This window comes from Amblyomma americanum, chromosome 8, assembly GCF_052857255.1.
Source record: "Amblyomma americanum isolate KBUSLIRL-KWMA chromosome 8, ASM5285725v1, whole genome shotgun sequence".
Taxonomy (NCBI): Eukaryota; Metazoa; Arthropoda; class Arachnida; order Ixodida; family Ixodidae; genus Amblyomma; species Amblyomma americanum.
Genome location: NC_135504.1, coordinates 132,196,336 through 132,210,101, shown reverse-complemented (window position 1 = coordinate 132,210,101; position 13,766 = coordinate 132,196,336).

Below are 13,766 nucleotides of genomic sequence, written 5' to 3'. Positions count from 1 at the left end.
TGAGCCGGAATACAAGTTTTCGCGCAGTTCTGAGAGAAAAAGTTTACACCTTTCTCTCGTCTACTCTTCGAAGACTTTTAAAATCGATGCCCGTGAATCTTGCTAGTTTTGATCTAAAACGATGTATCCCGTTGTTTTGAGCCGGAATACAAGTTTTCGTGCAGTTCTGAGAGAAAAAGTTTACACCTTTCTCTCGTCTACTCTTCGAGCACTTGTAAAATCGATGCTCGTGAATCTTGCTAGTTTCGATCTAAAACGATGAATCCTGTTGTTTTGAGCCGGAATACAAGTTTTCGCGCAGTTCTGAGAGAAAAAGTTTACACCTTTCTCTCGTCTACTCTTCGACGACTTGTAAAATCGATGCTCGTGAATCTTGCTAGTTTCGATCTAAAAAGATGTATCCCGTTGTTTTGAGCCGGAATACAAGTTTTCGTGCAGTTCTGAGAGAAAAAGTTTACACCTTTCTCTCGTCTACTCTTCGACGACTTGTAAAATCGATGCTCGTGAATCTTGCTAGTTTCGATCTAAAAAGATGTATCCCATTGTTTTGAGCCGGAATACAAGTTTTCGCTCAGGTCTGATAGAAAAAGTTTACACCTTTCTCTCGTCTACTCTTTGAAGACTTGTAAAATCGATGCTCGTGAATCTTGCTAGTTTCGATCTAAAACGATGTATCCCGTTGTTTTGAGCCGGAATACAAGTTTTCGCGCAGTTCTGAGAGAAAAAGTTTACACCTTTATCTCGTCTACTCTTCGAAGACTTGAAAAATCGATGCTCGTGAATCATGCTAGTTTTGATCTAAAACGATGTATCCCGTTGCTTTGAGCCGGAATACAAGTTTTCGCGCAGTTCTGAGAGAAAAAGTTTACACCTTTCTCTCGTCTACTCGTCGACGACTTGTAAAATCGATGCTCGTGAATCTTGCTAGTTTCGATCTAAAACGATGTAACCCGTTGTTTTGAGCCGGAATACAAGTTTTCGCGCAGTTCTGAGAGAAAAAGTTTACACCTTTCTCTCGTCTACTCTTCGAAGACTTGTAAAATCGATGCCCGTGAATCTTGCTAGTTTCGATCTAAAACGATGTATCTCGTTGTTTTGAGCCGTAATACAAGTTTTCGCGCAGTTCTGAGAGAAAAAGTTTACACCTTTATCTCGTCTACTCTTCGAAGACTTGAAAAATCGATGCTCGTGAATCTTGCTAGTTTCGATCTAAAACGATGTATCCCGTTGCTTTGAGCCGGAATACAAGTTTTCGCGCAGTTCTGAGAGAAAAAGTTTACACCTTTCTCTCGTCTACTCGTCGACGACTTGTAAAATCGATGCTCGTGAATCTTGCTAGTTTCGATCTAAAACGATGTAACCCGTTGTTTTGAGCCGGATTACAACTTTTCGCGCAGTTCTGAGAGAAAAAGTTTACACCTTTCTCTCGTCTACTCTTCGAAGACTTTTAAAATCGATGCCCGTGAATCTTGCTAGTTTTGATCTAAAACGATGTATCCCGTTGTTTTGAGCCGGAATACAAGTTTTCGTGCAGTTCTGAGAGAAAAAGTTTACACCTTTCTCTCGTCTACTCTTCGAGCACTTGTAAAATCGATGCTCGTGAATCTTGCTAGTTTCGATCTAAAACGATGAATCCTGTTGTTTTGAGCCGGAATACAAGTTTTCGCGCAGTTCTGAGAGAAAAAGTTTACACCTTTCTCTCGTCTACTCTTCGACGACTTGTAAAATCGATGCTCGTGAATCTTGCTAGTTTCGATCTAAAAAGATGTATCCCGTTGTTTTGAGCCGGAATACAAGTTTTCGTGCAGTTCTGAGAGAAAAAGTTTACACCTTTCTCTCGTCTACTCTTCGACGACTTGTAAAATCGATGCTCGTGAATCTTGCTAGTTTCGATCTAAAAAGATGTATCCCATTGTTTTGAGCCGGAATACAAGTTTTCGCTCAGGTCTGATAGAAAAAGTTTACACCTTTCTCTCGTCTACTCTTTGAAGACTTGTAAAATCGATGCTCGTGAATCTTGCTAGTTTCGATCTAAAACGATGTATCCCGTTGTTTTGAGCCGGAATACAAGTTTTCGCGCAGTTCTGAGAGAAAAAGTTTACACCTTTATCTCGTCTACTCTTCGAAGACTTGAAAAATCGATGCTCGTGAATCATGCTAGTTTTGATCTAAAACGATGTATCCCGTTGCTTTGAGCCGGAATACAAGTTTTCGCGCAGTTCTGAGAGAAAAAGTTTACACCTTTCTCTCGTCTACTCGTCGACGACTTGTAAAATCGATGCTCGTGAATCTTGCTAGTTTCGATCTAAAACGATGTAACCCGTTGTTTTGAGCCGGAATACAAGTTTTCGGGCAGTTTTGAGAGAAAAAGTTTACACCTTTCTCTCGTCTACTCTTCGACGACTTGTAAAATCAATGCTCGTGAATCTTGCTAGTTTCGATCTACAACGATGTATCTCGTTGTTTTGAGCTGGAATAGAAGTTTTCGCGCAGTTCTGAGAGAAAAAGTTTACACCTTTCTCTCGTCTACTCTTCGAGGACTTGTAAAATTGATGCTCGAGAATCTTGCTAGTTTCGATCTAAAACGATGTATCACGTTGTTTTGAGTCGCAATACAAGTTTTCGCGCAGTTCTGAGAGAAAAAGTTTACACCTTTCTCTCGTCTACTCTTCGACGACTTGTAAAATCGATGCCCGTGAATCTTGCTAGTTTCGATCTAAAACGATGTATCTCGTTGTTTTGAGCCGTAATACAAGTTTTCGCGCAGTTCTGAGAGAAAAAGTTTACACCTTTATCTCGTCTACTCTTCGAAGACTTGAAAAATCGATGCTCGTGAATCTTGCTAGTTTCGATCTAAAACGATGTATCCCGTTGTTTTGAGCCGGAATACAAGTTTTCGGGCAGTTCTGAGAGAAAAAGTTTACACCTTTCTCTCGTCTACTCTTCGACGACTTGTAAAATCAATGCTCGTGAATCTTGCTAGTTTCGATCTACAACGATGTATCTCGTTGTTTTGAGCTGGAATAGAAGTTTTCGCGCAGTTCTGAGAGAAAAAGTTTACACCTTTATCTCGTCTACTCTTCGAGGACTTGTAAAATCGATGCTCGAGAATCTTGCTAGTTTCGATCTAAAACGATGTATCACGTTGTTTTGAGTCGCAATACAAGTTTTCGCGCAGTTCTGAGAGAAAAAGTTTACACCTTTCTCTCGTCTACTATTCGACGACTTGTAAAATCGATGCTCGTGAATCATGCTAGTTTCGACCTAAAACGATGTATCCCGTTGTTTTGAGCCGGAATACAAGTTTTCGTGCAGTTCTGAGAGAAAAAGTTTACACCTTTCTCTCGTCTACTCTTCGACGACTTGTAAAATCGATGCTCGTGAATCTTGCTAGTTTCGATCTAAAAAGATGTATCCCATTGTTTTGAGCCGGAATACAAGTTTTCGCTCAGGTCTGATAGAAAAAGTTTACACCTTTCTCTCGTCTACTCTTTGAAGACTTGTAAAATCGATGCTCGTGAATCTTGCTAGTTTCGATCTGAAACGATGTATCCCGTTGTTTTGAGCCGGAATACAAGTTTTCGCGCAGTTCTGAGAGAAAAAGTTTACACCTTTATCTCGTCTACTCTTCGAAGACTTGAAAAATCGATGCTCGTGAATCTTGCTAGTTTTGATCTAAAACGATGTATCCCGTTGCTTTGAGCCGGAATACAAGTTTTCGCGCAGTTCTGAGAGAAAAAGTTTACACCTTTCTCTCGTCTACTCGTCGACGACTTGTAAAATCGATGCTCGTGAATCTTGCTAGTTTCGATCTAAAACGATGTAACCCGTTGTTTTGAGCCGGATTACAACTTTTCGCGCAGTTCTGAGAGAAAAAGTTTACACCTTTCTCTCGTCTACTCTTCGAAGACTTTTAAAATCGATGCCCGTGAATCTTGCTAGTTTTGATCTAAAACGATGTATCCCGTTGTTTTGAGCCGGAATACAAGTTTTCGTGCAGTTCTGAGAGAAAAAGTTTACACCTTTCTCTCGTCTACTCTTCGAGCACTTGTAAAATCGATGCTCGTGAATCTTGCTAGTTTCGATCTAAAACGATGAATCCTGTTGTTTTGAGCCGGAATACAAGTTTTCGCGCAGTTCTGAGAGAAAAAGTTTACACCTTTCTCTCGTCTACTCTTCGACGACTTGTAAAATCGATGCTCGTGAATCTTGCTAGTTTCGATCTAAAAAGATGTATCCCGTTGTTTTGAGCCGGAATACAAGTTTTCGTGCAGTTCTGAGAGAAAAAGTTTACACCTTTCTCTCGTCTACTCTTCGACGACTTGTAAAATCGATGCTCGTGAATCTTGCTAGTTTCGATCTAAAAAGATGTATCCCATTGTTTTGAGCCGGAATACAAGTTTTCGCTCAGGTCTGATAGAAAAAGTTTACACCTTTCTCTCGTCTACTCTTCGAAGACTTGAAAAATCGATGCTCGTGAATCATGCTAGTTTTGATCTAAAACGATGTATCCCGTTGCTTTGAGCCGGAATACAAGTTTTCGCGCAGTTCTGAGAGAAAAAGTTTACACCTTTCTCTCGTCTACTCGTCGACGACTTGTAAAATCGATGCTCGTGAATCTTGCTAGTTTCGATCTAAAACGATGTAACCCGTTGTTTTGAGCCGGAATACAAGTTTTCGCGCAGTTCTGAGAGAAAAAGTTTACACCTTTCTCTCGTCTACTCTTCGAAGACTTGTAAAATCGATGCCCGTGAATCTTGCTAGTTTCGATCTAAAACGATGTATCTCGTTGTTTTGAGCCGTAATACAAGTTTTCGCGCAGTTCTGAGAGAAAAAGTTTACACCTTTATCTCGTCTACTCTTCGAAGACTTGAAAAATCGATGCTCGTGAATCTTGCTAGTTTCGATCTAAAACGATGTATCCCGTTGTTTTGAGCCGGAATACAAGTTTTCGGGCAGTTTTGAGAGAAAAAGTTTACACCTTTCTCTCGTCTACTCTTCGACGACTTGTAAAATCAATGCTCGTGAATCTTGCTAGTTTCGATCTACAACGATGTATCTCGTTGTTTTGAGCTGGAATAGAAGTTTTCGCGCAGTTCTGAGAGAAAAAGTTTACACCTTTCTCTCGTCTACTCTTCGAGGACTTGTAAAATTGATGCTCGAGAATCTTGCTAGTTTCGATCTAAAACGATGTATCACGTTGTTTTGAGTCGCAATACAAGTTTTCGCGCAGTTCTGAGAGAAAAAGTTTACACCTTTCTCTCGTCTACTCTTCGACGACTTGTAAAATCGATGCTCGTGAATCTTGCTAGTTTCGATCTAAAACGATGGATTCCGTTGTTTTGAGCCGGAATTCAAGTTTTCGTGCAGTTCTGAGAGGAAAAATTTACACCTTTCTCTCGTTTACTCTTCGACGAGTTGTAAAATCGATGCTCGTGAATCTTGCTAGTTTCGATCTAAAACGATGTATTCCGTTGTTTTGAGCCGGAATACAAGTTTTCGCGCAGTTCTGAGAGAAAAAGTTTACACGTTTCTCTCGTCTACTCTTCGACGACTTGTAAAATCGATGCTCGTCAATCTTGCTAGTTTCGATCTAAAACGATGTATCCCGTTGTTTTGAGCCGGAATACAAGTTTTCGCGAAGTTCTGAGAGAAAAAATTTACACCTTTCTCTCGTCTACTCTTCGACGACTTGTAAAATCGATGCTCGTGAATCTTGCTAGTTTCGATCTAAAACGATGTATCCCGTTTTTTTGAGCCGGTATACATGTTTTCGCGCAGTTCTGAGAAAAAAAGTTTACACCTTTCCCTCGTGTACTCATCGACGACTTGTAAAAGCGATGCTCGTGAATCTTGCTAGTTTCGATCTAAAACGATGTATCCCGTTGTTTTGGGCCGGAATACAAGTTTTCGTGCAGTTCTGAGAGAAAAAGTTTACACCTTTCTCTCGTCTACTCTTCGAGGACTTGTAAAATCGATGCTCGTGAATCTTGCTAGTTTCGATCTAAAATGATGTATCCCGTTGTTTTGAGCCGGAATACAAGTTTTCGTGCAGTTCTGAGAGAAAAAGTTTACACCTTTCTCTCGTCTACTCTTCGACGACTTGTAAAATCGATGCTCGTGAATCTTGCTAGTTTCGATCTAAAACGATGTATTCCGCTGTTTTGAGCCGGAATACAAGTTTTCGCTCAGTTCTGAGAGAAAAAGTTTACACCTTTCTCTCGTGTACTTGTCGACGACTTGTAAACAAATCGATGCTCGTGAATCTTGCTAGTTTCGATCTAAAACGATGTATCCCGTTGTTTTGAGCCGGAATACAAGTTTTCGCGCAGTTCTGAGAGAAAAAGTTTACACCTTTCTCTCGTCTACTCTTTGAACACTTGTAAAATCGATGCTCGTGAATCTTGCTAGTTTCGATCTAAAACGATGTATCCCGTTGTTTTGAGCCGGAATACAAGTTTTCGCTCAGGTCTGATAGAAAAAGTTTACACCTTTCTCTCGTCTACTCTTTGAAGACTTGTAAAATCGATGCTCGTGAATCTTGCTAGTTTCGATCTGAAACGATGTATCCCGTTGTTTTGAGCCGGAATACAAGTTTTCGCGCAGTTCTGAGAGAAAAAGTTTACACCTTTATCTCGTCTACTCTTCGAAGACTTGAAAAATCGATGCTCGTGAATCTTGCTAGTTTCGATCTAAAACGATGTATCCCGTTGCTTTGAGCCGGAATACAAGTTTTCGCGCCGTTCTGAGAGAAAAAGTTTACACCTTTCTCTCGTCTACTCGTCGACGACTTGTAAAATCGATGCTCGTGAATCTTGCTAGTTTCGATCTAAAACGATGTAACCCGTTGTTTTGAGCCGGATTACAACTTTTCGCGCAGTTCTGAGAGAAAAAGTTTACACCTTTCTCTCGTCTACTCTTCGAAGACTTGTAAAATCGATGCCCGTGAATCTTGCTAGTTTTGATCTAAAACGATGTATCCCGTTGTTTTGAGCCGGAATACAAGTTTTCGTGCAGTTCTGAGAGAAAAAGTTTACACCTTTCTCTCGTCTACTCTTCGAGCACTTGTAAAATCGATGCTCGTGAATCTTGCTAGTTTCGATCTAAAACGATGAATCCTGTTGTTTTGAGCCGGAATACAAGTTTTCGCGCAGTTCTGAGAGAAAAAGTTTACACCTTTCTCTCGTCTACTCTTCGACGACTTGTGAAATCGATGCTCGTGAATCTTGCTAGTTTCGATCTAAAAAGATGTATCCCGTTGTTTTGAGCCGGAATACAAGTTTTCGTGCAGTTCTGAGAGAAAAAGTTTACACCTTTCTCTCGTCTACTCTTCGACGACTTGTAAAATCGATGCTCGTGAATCTTGCTAGTTTCGATCTAAAAAGATGTATCCCATTTTTTGAGCCGTAATACAAGTTTTCGCTCAGGTCTGATAGAAAAAGTTTACACCTTTCTCTCGTCTACTCTTTGAAGACTTGTAAAATCGATGCTCGTGAATCTTGCTAGTTTCGATCTAAAACGATGTATCCCGTTGTTTTGAGCCGGAATACAAGTTTTCGCGCAGTTCTGAGAGAAAAAGTTTACACCTTTATCTCGTCTACTCTTCGAAGACTTGAAAAATCGATGCTCGTGAATCATGCTAGTTTCGATCTAAAACGATGTATCCCGTTGCTTTGAGCCGGAATACAAGTTTTCGCGCAGTTCTGAGAGAAAAAGTTTACACCTTTCTCTCGTCTACTCGTCGACGACTTGTAAAATCGATGCTCGTGAATCTTGCTAGTTTCGATCTAAAACGATGTAACCCGTTGTTTTGAGCCGGAATACAAGTTTTCGCGCAGTTCTGAGAGAAAAAGTTTACACCTTTCTCTCGTCTACTCTTCGAAGACTTGTAAAATCGATGCCCGTGAATCTTGCTAGTTTCGATCTAAAACGATGTATCTCGTTGTTTTGAGCCGTAATACAAGTTTTCGCGCAGTTCTGAGAGAAAAAGTTTACACCTTTATCTCGTCTACTCTTCGAAGACTTGAAAAATCGATGCTCGTGAATCTTGCTAGTTTCGATCTAAAACGATGTATCCCGTTGTTTTGAGCCGGAATACAAGTTTTCGGGCAGTTCTGAGAGAAAAAGTTTCCACCTTTCTCTCGTCTACTCTTCGACGACTTGTAAAATCAATGCTCGTGAATCTTGCTAGTTTCGATCTACAACGATGTATCTCGTTGTTTTGAGCTGGAATAGAAGTTTTCGCGCAGTTCTGAGAGAAAAAGTTTACACCTTTCTCTCGTCTACTCTTCGAGGACTTGTAAAATCGATGCTCGAGAATCTTGCTAGTTTCGATCTAAAACGATGTATCACGTTGTTTTGAGTCGCAATACAAGTTTTCGCGCAGTTCTGAGAGAAAAAGTTTACACCTTTCTCTCGTCTACTCTTCGACGACTTGTAAAATCGATGCTCGTGAATCTTGCTAGTTTCGATCTAAAACGATGTATTCCGTTGTTTTGAGCCGGAATTCAAGTTTTCGTGCAGTTCTGAGAGGAAAAATTTACACCTTTCTCTCGTTTACTATTCGACGAGTTGTAAAATCGATGCTCGTGAATCTTGCTAGTTTCGATCTAAAACGATGTATTCCGTTGTTTTGAGCCGGAATACAAGTTTTCGCGCAGTTCTGAGAGAAAAAGTTTACACGTTTCTCTCGTCTACTCTTCGACGACTTGTAAAATCGATGCTCGTGAATCTTGCTAGTTTCGATCTAAAACGATGTATCCCGTTTTTTTGAGCCGGTATACATGTTTTCGCGCAGTTCTGAGAAAAAAAGTTTACACCTTTCCCTCGTGTACTCATCGACGACTTGTAAAAGCGATGCTCGTGAATCTTGCTAGTTTCGATCTAAAACGATGTATCCCGTTGTTTTGGGCCGGAATACAAGTTTTCGTGCAGTTCTGAGAGAAAAAGTTTACACCTTTCTCTCGTCTACTCTTCGACGACATGTAAAATCGATGCTCGTGAATCTTGCTAGTTTCGATCTAAAACGATGTATTCCGCTGTTTTGAGCCGGAATACAAGTTTTCGCTCAGTTCTGAGAGAAAAAGTTTACACCTTTCTCTCGTGTACTTGTCGACGACTTGTAAACAAATCGATGCTCGTGAATCTTGCTAGTTTCGATCTAAAACGATGTATCCCGTTGTTTTGAGCCGGAATACAAGTTTTCGCGCAGTTCTGAGAGAAAAAGTTTACACCTTTCTCTCGTCTACTCTTCGAAGACTTGTAAAATCGACGCCCGTGAATCTTGCGAGTTTCGATCTAAAACGATGTATCTCGTTGTTTTGAGCCGTAATACAAGTTTTCACGCAGTTCTGAGAGAAAAAGTTTACACCTTTCTCTCGTCTACTCGTCGACGACTTGTAAACAAATCGATGCTCGTGAATCTTGCTAGTTTCGATCTAAAACGATGTATCCCGTTGTTTTGAGCCGGAATACAAGTTTTCGCGCAGTTCTGAGAGAAAAAGTTTACACCTTTCTCTCGTCTACTCTTCGAGGACTTGTAAAATCGATGCTCGAGAATCTTGCTAGTTTCGATCTAAAACGATGTATCACGTTGTTTTGAGTCGCAATACAAGTTTTCGCGCAGTTCTGAGAGAAAAAGTTTACACCTTTCCCTCGTGTACTCATCGACGACTTGTAAAAGCGATGCTCGTGAATCTTGCTAGTTTTGATCTAAAACGATGTATCCCGTTGTTTTGAGCCGGAATACAAGTTTTCGTGCAGTTCTGAGAGAAAAAGTTTACACCTTTCTCTCGTCTACTCTTCGAGCACTTGTAAAATCGATGCTCGTGAATCTTGCTAGTTTCGATCTAAAACGAGGAATCCTGTTGTTTTGAGCCGGAATACAAGTTTTCGCGCAGTTCTGAGAGAAAAAGTTTACACCTTTCTCTCGTCTACTCTTCGACGACTTGTAAAATCGATGCTCGTGAATCTTGCTAGTTTCGATCTAAAAAGATGTATCCCGTTGTTTTGAGCCGGAATACAAGTTTTCGTGCAGATCTGAGAGAAAAAGTTTACACCTTTCTCTCGTCTACTCTTCGACGACTTGTAAAATCGATGCTCGTGAATCTTGCTAGTTTCGATCTAAAAAGATGTATCCCATTGTTTTGATCCGGAATACAAGTTTTCGCTCAGGTCTGATAGAAAAAGTTTACACCTTTCTCTCGTCTACTCTTTGAAGACTTGTAAAATCGATGCTCGTGAATCTTGCTAGTTTCGATCTACAACGATGTATCCCGTTGTTTTGAGCCGGAATACAAGTTTTCGCGCAGTTCTGAGAGAAAAAGTTTACACCTTTATCTCGTCTACTCTTCGAAGACTTGAAAAATCGATGCTCGTGAATCTTGCTAGTTTCGATCTAAAACGATGTATCCCGTTGCTTTGAGCCGGAATACAAGTTTTCGCGCAGTTCTGAGAGAAAAAGTTTACACCTTTCTCTCGTCTACTCTTCGACTACTTGTAAAATCTATGCTCGTGAATCTTGCTAGTTTCGATCTAAAAAGATGTATCCCAATGTTTTGAGCCGGAATACAAGTTTTCGCTCAGGTCTGATAGAAAAAGTTTACACCTTTCTCTCGTCTACTCTTTGAAGACTTGTAAAATCGATGCTCGTGAATCTTGCTAGTTTCGATCTAAAACGATGTATCCCGTTGTTTTGAGCCGGAATACAAGTTTTCGCGCAGTTCTGAGAGAAAAAGTTTACACCTTTATCTCGTCTACTCTTCGAAGACTTGAAAAATTGATGCTCGTGAATCTTGCTAGTTTCGATCTAAAACGATGTATCCCGTTGCTTTGAGCCGGAATACAAGTTTTCGCGCAGTTCTGAGAGAAAAAGTTTACACCTTTCTCTCGTCTACTCGTCGACGACTTGTAAAATCGATGCTCGTGAATCTTGCTAGTTTCGATCTAAAACGATGTAACCCGTTGTTTTGAGCCGGAATACAAGTTTTCGCGCAGTTCTGAGAGAAAAAGTTTACACCTTTCTCTCGTCTACTCTTCGACGACTTGTGAAATCGATGCTCGTGAATCTTGCTAGTTTCGATCTAAAAAGATGTATCCCGTTGTTTTGAGCCGGAATACAAGTTTTCGTGCAGTTCTGAGAGAAAAAGTTTACACCTTTCTCTCGTCTACTCTTCGACGACTTGTAAAATCGATGCTCGTGAATCTTGCTAGTTTCGATCTAAAAAGATGTATCCCATTTTTTGAGCCGTAATACAAGTTTTCGCTCAGGTCTGATAGAAAAAGTTTACACCTTTCTCTCGTCTACTCTTTGAAGACTTGTAAAATCGATGCTCGTGAATCTTGCTAGTTTCGATCTAAAACGATGTATCCCGTTGTTTTGAGCCGGAATACAAGTTTTCGCGCAGTTCTGAGAGAAAAAGTTTACACCTTTATCTCGTCTACTCTTCGAAGACTTGAAAAATCGATGCTCGTGAATCATGCTAGTTTCGATCTAAAACGATGTATCCCGTTGCTTTGAGCCGGAATACAAGTTTTCGCGCAGTTCTGAGAGAAAAAGTTTACACCTTTCTCTCGTCTACTCGTCGACGACTTGTAAAATCGATGCTCGTGAATCTTGCTAGTTTCGATCTAAAACGATGTAACCCGTTGTTTTGAGCCGGAATACAAGTTTTCGCGCAGTTCTGAGAGAAAAAGTTTACACCTTTCTCTCGTCTACTCTTCGACGACTTGTAAAATCAATGCTCGTGAATCTTGCTAGTTTCGATCTACAACGATGTATCTCGTTGTTTTGAGCTGGAATAGAAGTTTTCGCGCAGTTCTGAGAGAAAAAGTTTACACCTTTCTCTCGTCTACTCTTCGAGGACTTGTAAAATCGATGCTCGAGAATCTTGCTAGTTTCGATCTAAAACGATGTATCACGTTGTTTTGAGTCGCAATACAAGTTTTCGCGCAGTTCTGAGAGAAAAAGTTTACACCTTTCTCTCGTCTACTCTTCGACGACTTGTAAAATCGATGCTCGTGAATCTTGCTAGTTTCGATCTAAAACGATGTATTCCGTTGTTTTGAGCCGGAATTCAAGTTTTCGTGCAGTTCTGAGAGGAAAAATTTACACCTTTCTCTCGTTTACTATTCGACGAGTTGTAAAATCGATGCTCGTGAATCTTGCTAGTTTCGATCTAAAACGATGTATTCCGTTGTTTTGAGCCGGAATACAAGTTTTCGCGCAGTTCTGAGAGAAAAAGTTTACACGTTTCTCTCGTCTACTCTTCGACGACTTGTAAAATCGATGCTCGTGAATCTTGCTAGTTTCGATCTAAAACGATGTATCCCGTTTTTTTGAGCCGGTATACATGTTTTCGCGCAGTTCTGAGAAAAAAAGTTTACACCTTTCCCTCGTGTACTCATCGACGACTTGTAAAAGCGATGCTCGTGAATCTTGCTAGTTTCGATCTAAAACGATGTATCCCGTTGTTTTGGGCCGGAATACAAGTTTTCGTGCAGTTCTGAGAGAAAAAGTTTACACCTTTCTCTCGTCTACTCTTCGACGACATGTAAAATCGATGCTCGTGAATCTTGCTAGTTTCGATCTAAAACGATGTATTCCGCTGTTTTGAGCCGGAATACAAGTTTTCGCTCAGTTCTGAGAGAAAAAGTTTACACCTTTCTCTCGTGTACTTGTCGACGACTTGTAAACAAATCGATGCTCGTGAATCTTGCTAGTTTCGATCTAAAACGATGTATCCCGTTGTTTTGAGCCGGAATACAAGTTTTCGCGAGAGAAAAAGTTTACACCTTTCTCTCGTCTACTCTTCGAAGACTTGTAAAATCGACGCCCGTGAATCTTGCGAGTTTCGATCTAAAACGATGTATCTCGTTGTTTTGAGCCGTAATACAAGTTTTCACGCAGTTCTGAGAGAAAAAGTTTACACCTTTCTCTCGTCTACTCGTCGACGACTTGTAAACAAATCGATGCTCGTGAATCTTGCTAGTTTCGATCTAAAACGATGTATCCCGTTGTTTTGAGCCGGAATACAAGTTTTCGCGCAGTTCTGAGAGAAAAAGTTTACACCTTTCTCTCGTCTACTCTTCGAGGACTTGTAAAATCGATGCTCGAGAATCTTGCTAGTTTCGATCTAAAACGATGTATCACGTTGTTTTGAGTCGCAATACAAGTTTTCGCGCAGTTCTGAGAGAAAAAGTTTACACCTTTCCCTCGTGTACTCATCGACGACTTGTAAAAGCGATGCTCGTGAATCTTGCTAGTTTTGATCTAAAACGATGTATCCCGTTGTTTTGAGCCGGAATACAAGTTTTCGTGCAGTTCTGAGAGAAAAAGTTTACACCTTTCTCTCGTCTACTCTTCGAGCACTTGTAAAATCGATGCTCGTGAATCTTGCTAGTTTCGATCTAAAACGATGAATCCTGTTGTTTTGAGCCGGAATACAAGTTTTCGCGCAGTTCTGAGAGAAAAAGTTTACACCTTTCTCTCGTCTACTCTTCGACGACTTGTAAAATCGATGCTCGTGAATCTTGCTAGTTTCGATCTAAAAAGATGTATCCCGTTGTTTTGAGCCGGAATACAAGTTTTCGTGCAGATCTGAGAGAAAAAGTTTACACCTTTCTCTCGTCTACTCTTCGACGACTTGTAAAATCGATGCTCGTGAATCTTGCTAGTTTCGATCTAAAAAGATGTATCCCATTGTTTTGATCCGGAATACAAGTTTTCGCTCAGGTCTGATAGAAAAAGTTTACACCTTTCTCTCGTC